Source organism: Lolium rigidum, chromosome 6, assembly GCF_022539505.1.
Source record: "Lolium rigidum isolate FL_2022 chromosome 6, APGP_CSIRO_Lrig_0.1, whole genome shotgun sequence".
NCBI classification, from domain to species: Eukaryota; Viridiplantae; Streptophyta; class Magnoliopsida; order Poales; family Poaceae; genus Lolium; species Lolium rigidum.
Genome location: NC_061513.1, coordinates 198649749 through 198659419, shown reverse-complemented (window position 1 = coordinate 198659419; position 9671 = coordinate 198649749).

Below are 9671 nucleotides of genomic sequence, written 5' to 3'. Positions count from 1 at the left end.
TAAGGATATCATTAGTAAGAAACCCTAGGCTTATATCCCAACCTTAACTTGTGAATCACTTGGTGATCATCAGTAGAATCTTACAACATCTATATTTCATTCATTCATCAATTAAAGAACCTAAGCAAACCTTAGAGTCAAACTCCATACCCTATATGGTAAGAAACAATTCATCCATATAACCAAAGTTAACTATAAAAAAAGAACCGTAGACATTCTAGTTACTTCAATGATGAATTAAGGATTCTAATAGAAGACCAATGGAATAAGATAGAACCCATTCTCAGATCCTTAGTAACTAGAGGAGCACATGAAATATTAAGCCAGTAATTATATTATCATACATAGGGAAGATTAAAAACATAGGCCATATTTGAGATTCAAACCATGTGCAATTAGGAGAATATGATTAGAACCCTACTTGTTCATTAATTGAAACCTATGCTTCAATTGTTAAACACAAGAGACACTCAATGATAAACCCTATATTAAAAACCATGTGTGATTATCAACCACTTATACTTATAATTAGAACCAAACCATAATGAGAGTAGTATCTACTCTAGGTATTTCAAGGTGTTAGTGACAAACCTGAGAAGGGAGTTACAATATAACTTACAAGACCTTAAAATATTATTAAGACATCTTATCAACCCTAACAAAATACTCTTAGAGCCAAGAGAGGGATAAATTGAATTATCATAATTAAGAACCTTACTTAAAAAGTTAACCATATTCAAATGCAAGTCTACAAACAATATGGTTAAACACATAATCAAGATCCACTCATAATTCTACCATGAAAAAGAAGGCAAGTTAGAATTAATCCTATAGGAAAAAGGGAATTAAAGTGAGTGCCTAAAATCATATGTAATTAAAAATTGCAATAAAGCTCACATATGTGAAATGATTATTCAAAAACAATACAGTAATACAATGACCCTTGTATTAGTCCTCATGAAAGTCAAATTGTCAAACACCTGCAAAATAAAATGATTCAAATTTGAATTAAAAACAAAATTCAAAAATAGAAATACAAAACAGAAAATGAATGAAGGAGAAAAAGAAGAAAAACCTCACCTGGGCTCACCTGGCCGAGCAAGCCCAGCAGCAGCCCACGGTGCAGTCCATCACCACAGCCCAGCAGCACCGGCCCAACCCAGCCCAATACCTCTTCGTTGAAAAATCAACGAGAGGAGCTCGTCCTCATCCTCTCAACGCGCATGGACGCCAGCACCGCGCCGTGCTCCTCTTCTCCTCTCTCGCTGGCGATCCCTCCTTCCCCGGCATCGTGACGAGGCGCAGTTCATCGCCATATAAAAGCTCCACGACGAGCCCTAGCCTCGTTTTCTTCCTCCTTTGCCCCAATTTCTTCTCAGATGGAAACCCTAGCATGCTCAGACCCCGGCCATCGCCGTCGATGTAGACCTCCCCGACCACCGCCGTGACCACCAACGTCTTCAGCATCCTCGACATGCCCAGCGTACGGGAGGAATCGAGCTGAGAGGCCCCAGAGCGTCTCCGACGATCTCATCTCCCCGACGGCCGGCGACCCCAAATCCGACGAAGCAAGCCGCAATCGACCTCGCCGACACGCCCGTCGTGCTCGCGGTGAGTCGCTGACTCTCCTGAGCATCCTAGCTCTTCCTCTAGCACTCCCTATCATGCTCCGCACCATAGGCCCGTAGACACCGCCGTAGCACCTCGCCGCCGACCTGGTTCCGGCGACCATTGGGGGGCGGCGCCACCACCACTCGACTCGCCTCAGTGTCCCGGTTCGAATGAGCATACGCACACGCCCGCGGAAACCCTGGAACGCCGGCGCTGTCCACGGCTGGTCGCCGGTGGTGGCCATGGTTGCCACCTCGACGCCATCGTGGCAGCCAGCGTGGCACTGGCCCACTTGTCCGTGTCTCGTGGGTAGCACGTACACGTGTGTGTTTAGTAAATTTAGTTTAAACTTAATTCCGGAAAATTGTCTGCAACTTCAAATAAATCTAGAAAATTCATATTAGCTCAGAAAAATAAATATAAGATATCAAAATTCTTACAAAAGTGAACTCTATCCAATAAAAATATAAAATGAAATTTTTATTTTTAATAAAAATTCAATTATTTAATACTTGTTATTTAAGCCTTTTATTTTAATTCTAAATGCTATTAAAACTCAATAATTAGAAAAACTTTCTGCAATAAATAAAAACCAATAAATTAAATAAAGAAAACATTAAAACTAATTTATTTATTTGCTATTTTGTTAAATCCTTATTAGAAGGATTTAAACCTAATCAATAATTACCTTAACTATTAAATCTTTAAAAATAACAAAATACCAAATCCAATCTTATGTTTATTATAAAATGGTTAATAACTTCAACCTTATCATGAAGTTATTAATCATAGAACCATATGGTAATTAGAAAACCCTAATTCCATATTGAAGGATATTACAAACCTATCATTTCATGTGAAACCTAAAACCCTAATCCAATTAGGAACCCTAGCTCCATTAATCAATATGAATCATAAATTGCTTCTAAACCTAAACCTAGGTTAGAACATGTGATCATGATATTTTGATTTCATTCATAAACTCCATAGTAGCAACTAAACAACTGCCAAGTCTTCATAAAATAATAGAGACCATCTCTTATACATTGGTATTACATGTGTGCATACTTAGCTGATCAAATAGGACCAACCCTAGTTCCTATCTTTTGAGACACCAAACTTAGTTATCCATGCTTAGCATCACACCAATGTGATGAACCTCAGGAGCCACTATGCCAAATCTTGAGTATTACCTAACCATACTCCACTAAACCCTACTAGTGTTGGATACTTATCAACCCTCCTATTTAGGAGCCAATTATTCCTTACTTAATAGAACCAACAGTAAAACCTAGACCACCTCAACCCTAATTGATATACTTCTTATTATTTAAGAAGTATGTTCTTCAAAAGTTATTCTTTTGAAGTAAATAAAGAATCATCATCAACCCTGCTTATAAGGACCTATAAACCCTAGCTAGCTATCACCAATAAGATGAATCAATCCTGATAGAAACCTTGTATGAATAATTGCTTAGAATGCCTAGGCTTAACTCAACCTTACAAGCCCTAGGTGTCAATGAATCCAACATTGTTATGATCCATCTACTACTTACTCCATAAACCAATTAGAACCATAGAAAACCATAGAACTCCACAACCCTAATTATCATACTTGTTCTTTATTAAAGAACAGGTTCTTCAAAAGTTATTCTTTTGAAGTAATGATAATTAATCATTAACTATGCCATATAGTGCTAAAACCAACCAATATTCATTACATGTTAGGATTATACCAAATGTTATTGTTGTGTGCTATTAGTGTTATTATTATGATGTATTACAACGCCTCGTTTATGATACCAAGCAACCAATCCTTAATAAGAACCTTGTTTGTGAATCACTCTAAAAGTGCAACACACCCCGAACCAATCATTACAACTCACCGATCCTAAATCATCGGGGTTAGGTCACGCTTAGAGCGATTGCATCTCATACTTATGCATTATTGCATCCTTGCCAATCTTTAAACATCGTCCTTATCTGACGATGATGCTATTTCAGAATTTGGAGTTATTGCGTATCGAAGACCTTGTCTCGCATAATCTTGCAGCCAAGAAAGGCAAGTTCATCACTTGCTCATGTCATTCGAGTATTTTTATCAAATTACTTGCAAAGTACTATGTTTACCACTATTGCATAAAAAGAAAAACCACTAATTTCATAACTATGAATATGACTAAGTGGTGGGCAAAGGAACCATGGATTGTGTTGATATGGTGGAGGTTCCATTGCAAGGGTTTATATCCATCTAGGATTAAACAACAAATGTCGTCCAATGATTCTTGTGCCGTAATACCCTTGTTAACCATAAGATCTGGAGTCGGACGGAATAGTCAGTCGTATTTCCACCTCTTGTACATCAACGGACGCGCTTTACCGTAGACACTTGTAATCTGTCGGGGGCAAGCGGTAGGCTGGGGAAGCCAAAAGTTCCCCACGGCATTGCCCGTAGACACTTGTCGCCCGAGGAGCAAGCGGTAGGCTGGGGAAGCCAAAAGTTCCCCACGGTTATTGCGGTCTATAATGGGTTGCAGCTACCGGCGAAGGAGTTTATGGTACGAGCCCAGAACTGTTGTCGTGGCCAGGGTCCATCCTTAATTGGTATAACGGGACCGGCGAGGACCCAGGGTCGGGGTATGCAACAAAGGGTGGGTGTGCGAAGTAGCGGAGGAATATGATTGGCTATGACTTTATACCGGGCCTCACACCAAAGGAAGTGTGGATGGGTTGCGCGCCCGGTTGGCACCAAGGTTAAGATCTCTTATGGGTAAAGCAACACACCTCTGCAGAGTGTAATGAATCGTGACCTGTCACTCCCTGTTCCGGGATATGGAACTGCGAACGCGGCCGGAAAGGAACTCCATGAAGTTCTAGTAAACCGGTGAAGGCCGACGGACATAGTTCTTCCGAATAAAAGCAACCTTTTGAAGAAATGGTTATGAAAACCTGCATTGGTATTAGACTTTCTCGGTCTAATGTCTGTAGCTAGTGCATTAAACACCTCTTCCCTATAATGAACTTGTTGAGTACGCTCGTACTCATCCCACTCTTAAATCCCCGCTTAGATATAGAGGCATCGAAGGAGGATCTACAAGTACAACTCGAAGACCAAGGAGTCAACAACAATTTCAAGGGTCGGGAACCCGCCTGAGGAGTCATATACCACATTCCCCAAGGATAAAACCTAGCTTAGCAATAGAAAGGAACTAGCTTTCTAAACCTAGCTCCTATTTAGCTAGAATCTATTCATAGCCTCTATAGCTAGTTAAATACTCTACAAGTAGAGTTCGTGATAAGACTAGACTACGAGTCGTTCTTCTGGAGTTTATTTGCAGCTTTACCTCATTGTAAAGTAGGAGGCTGTGATGATCTTATGTAACAGAGTCAATGTTGTAATTCTATAGACATACCTTGGACCCGCATATGTTTCTGTTGTACCACTTTGAGCGATATAATACTAGTGGAACGGTGTTTAATTGGTGTTATATCATACTTGCATACTACACCATGCAGTGGTATGCCGGGTCACCACAGTTGGTATCAGAGCAAATGCTTTGACCCTAGGATTAAAACCCTTTAAAAGGAGACCTATAGGATTGGTAGTGTCTATAGGAAGTGTCTTAGTTAAACCAAATATTCTCATGACTTGAGATGGGTATTCACTTGAGAATAATCCTGACACACTTGAGTCAAACTTTCCTACCTATCTTTCCTAAGTGAAGTTAGATAAATAATCCCAAGTATATAGCACACCATTAAGTCCCTAAAACAATATATTAGTAGATCATAGTTGGTATACAATACATGGTAGTCCAAAGAGAGGATACAACCATAAGGAAGATATCCTATTGGAAGATGTGTACCAACACATGTTATGGTTAAGTAAGAGTTATCCAGAACCGTAATAAGAATAATATCAAGTGATAAAGATAAGCAAGATATCCTACTAGAAGGTGTATACGAAGACAAGTAATTGGTAATTCAAATTCATCCAAACTTGTGAAACAGTTGATAATAAGTGATACAAATAGATATAGGAAATAGTATAGACCATGATGAGTCAATCATGGGAAGTAAGGAAGAGAGATAGAATAAAACATGTCTACTTACAGATTAGAGGTATAATCATATATGATTCATCTGAGGATCATTATGTGATGAACATCTAAAGTATTTAGGAGGAGTACAATAAGAAGCCAAGTGCTAAACAATAGTGCAAGAATTATGTTCCAAAAACCATGGGAACTGTGTCAAGAACATTAGGACCATAGCCTTATGGTACAATAACTTGGAAGTATAGGAGCTATATTCCAATAGTTATGTGTCTAGAATAGTGATGTTAGAACCAGACATATCATGTGAAGTAGTCCTCAACTAAATGGAAGCTAAGCTAGTACTTCCAAAGAAAATTAGGTTAACCTTAACTATCATAGACCACTTTGTTTCAAGTTTATCTCATTGCAATTGTGCAATGAAGGTAAAGGTTGAGACAAATAGTAGAATCCCATATATAAGTGCTAAGTATCACGATATAAACCTATCTTATCTGGTGTTATATACTACACATCAGAGCCTGATGTTTAGAGATGTCTTACTCAACTACTTTATTCAGGCTTATGATGGTGTGTATTATATGCACAAAGCTGAATCTTCTTGGATTTTATTGGATTTTCATTATTTGACTAGATCCATACATGAAGCTTGACTTTGATATGCAAATGCTTGTTGCGATATCAAATTTCTACTTGATGTTAAAGATCTAGGGGATAATGGTATTCGTGTGAGGAAGTGACGAATTCTGAATATTTTGAGGACAAGATGAAGGTTCATCAGAAGAAGGAAGCAAAATTGTGGGAAGCAACCACAATAATCTGAAGGAAATGCCAATCAAGAATCATGCTTTACCTCAACAGAGGACACTACTAGGAAAAAGCCTATAGGTGGAGGCAAGTGGTGCCGGCGCACCACCTTGGACATGCGCCGATGGAAAGAGGTGTCGGCGCACCACTTTGCCGCCGCGCCGGCGATGAAGGACTACTGCCGGCGCACCACCGGAATAGACGCGCCGGGGATAAATCCTGGCATGGGCTCGCACGATTCGGGCCAGGCCCAAGAATCATTGCCGGCGCACCAGCCCAAGGGCGCGCCGGCGGAAATTTACTATTGCCGGCGCGCCCCTAGGCTGGTGCGCCGGCAATGATTCTTGGGCCTGGCCCGGAGCAGATATAGCCGAATGGGCTATGTGCTGCCGGCGCACCCATGCCCTGGTGCGCCGGCAGTAACCTGGCACTTATTTCTCCCACCAACCAGCACTCACACACCCAACACTACTCCACTCCTCCACACACACCCGAGCCTTCTCCCAACCCAGCTCATTTTTGCCCATTTCTACCACCAATTTAGCCAATTTGACCAAACAAAATCATATTTTTTGAGCAAATCTTCCCTTCCTACATGCATCTCCCACATCCCCCTATGTAGATCTAGATCTACTATCCCGCATTGACCGCTCAATCTAGTTCTAGATCTAGAAAGTCGGCTTCCATACGCCATTGTCGCGGCGCGTCGTCTCGATCTCATCGACGAATATATCAAACAAATAGGTGATTAATGAACAAATTGAGGAATGAAATCGACGTATGTTGGACATTTGAAGCAAAGCTCTCGTGTGTGGCATATATATATGTTGTGTTTGTGCTTGTGTGTGTTGGTGTTGAAAATGAGTTGCCAACGTTGCGCCGAAATGTTGATTCTTTAAGTTTCCGTTTCGGCACATTTCTGGCGCTCCTATGTCCTACCGTGTAGGAAGGTCATGCCGAAATTTTCCGTGAAAACTACCGACGGATGGATGGTTCTAATCAATTATATAATCTTACCGTGCAGGCGATAATGGTTATCGAGATGAGTGAAAGCGTCGTGATGAGATATCTGAAACACGCGATCATCGACATGTATGAAAATAACCGCACGGAGGTATTGTGTCCGTGCCGAAGATGCAAACGAGTGAAATGGTTTGACCCCTATTCAGGCAAATTGCAGGGGCACCTGCTCACTAATGGTTTCATGCATGGACACACTCAATGGATGAGTGATGATGGCACGGAGGTCAATGGGGCGACGGCAGCAGGTGGTAATGGCCGGCAAGAAGGAGGGCATCATGATATTGATGATGATGAAGAGTTTGTCGCACAGGACGATAACCTTGATGACGATAGTAACCTTGACGACGACAGTAACCTTGACGACAACGAAGAGGTGCCGCTAGCTTCAGTCGTGCGGGACCCTCATCTTCAAGATCTGCTTCTCGAAAAGACGAAAGGCGCCAAGCGGAAATCAAAGCTTGAGCAACTGGAGATAGACTCGAATACTCCGTTGTACGACTCGGGTCGCGGGTTGGGGGAGTCCTGCTTGAGAGTAGCGCTCGATGTGCTGCAGATGAAGGCGAAACATGGATGGACGGACACAAGCGTCGACGACATTCTGGAATACGTGAAAGATCTCCTTCCTGCCCGGAACACGTGTCCTGGTTGTCTAGCTGAGGCCAAGAGAATCGTGTGCCCTCTCGACTTACCCCACGAAAAGTATCACGCCTGCATCAACGATTGTATCATGTATCGCAAGGAGCACGTGGACAAGACCAAATGTCCTGTGTGTGACGCTGAACGGTACAAGAAAGGGAAGAAGAAAGCTCCTCAGAAAGTTGTGTGATACTTCCCGCTCGCCCCCCCGGCTTCAACGGTTCTACGCGGACCGCAAGGAAGCAAAGCTCATGCGCTGGCACGCTGAAAGAAAGGAGGTAGTGTTTAATGATGAAGAGCGGATTGAGCACCCAGTGCTGACGCACCCTTCGGATGCAAGCTAGTGGAAAGCATTAGACAATGAATTCGGAAGTTTTGGGGAAGATCCCAGAAACATCAGGTTGGGTGCGAGCACGGACGGATTCAATCCGTTCGGAAACCAGAGCAGCACACATAGCACATGTCCCGTGTTTGTATGGATCTACAACCTCCCGCCCTGGTCTGTGCATGAAGAGGAACTACATACAGATGAGTATGCTAATTCAAGGGCCGACGCCAGGAAACGATATCAACATGTATCTCGAATTATTAAACGAGGAGCTTGAAACGTTGTGGGCGGAGGAAGGGGTAGATACATGGGACGCCGTCTCTGAAGAATATTTCCCTTTGAGAGCTGCGTTGATCACGACGGTGCAGGACTACCTCGGATACGGTTATATTTCGTGTCAGGTGTGCCATGGACACAAGGCATGTGTCAGGTGCATGGAAGAGACGATGTTTTTGCAGCTTGGTAAGGATCCCGGCTCTTCGAAAACAGTTTACATGGGGCATCGAAGGTGGCTACACAAGACTGACCCATGGAGAAAGCGTGGAGATCTGTTCGATGGTACAAATGAACCCCGAGGACCTCCACGTAAGAAGAGCGGCGAAGAGATCGATACATTACTCGAAAGGTTGGAAGGAGTGCCTCTGCGCCGGGAAAGATTCGTCAAAATCCTGGAGAGAAGAAGAAAAAGGAAACGACGCCGCTCATTGGTGTATGGAAAAGGAGGTCCGTGTTTTGGGACTTGCCGTACTGGAAAATTCTCGATACACCTCACTGCCTTGATGTCATGCATATTACAAAGAACGTGTGCGAGAGCTTTCTTGGCACTCTTCTCAACATGCCGGACCGGACCAAAGATGGGCCGAAAGCAAGACACGACCTGAAAGTTTTGGGCATCAGGGAAGAGCTTCAGATCCCGGCGGCCCAAGAGGGACAGTAAGAGGAGGAGGCGGACGGCGGTCAGAAGCGCAAAAGGATTAAGCAGCCAGACTATTACTCGTCCCCCTCCCGCTTCACTTTTAGTCCGGCTGAGGTCGATCAATTTTTCAATTGCCTTCTAGGAGTCAAAGTGCCCTTCGGTTACTCCGGGATAATAAGCGAGATACATGGACCCCAAGAAACGAAACTTCAGCGGCATGAAGTCTCATGACCGTCACGTGATGATGACGCAGATTCTTCCGGTTGCAATCCGAGGTATAATGGATGACCATGTC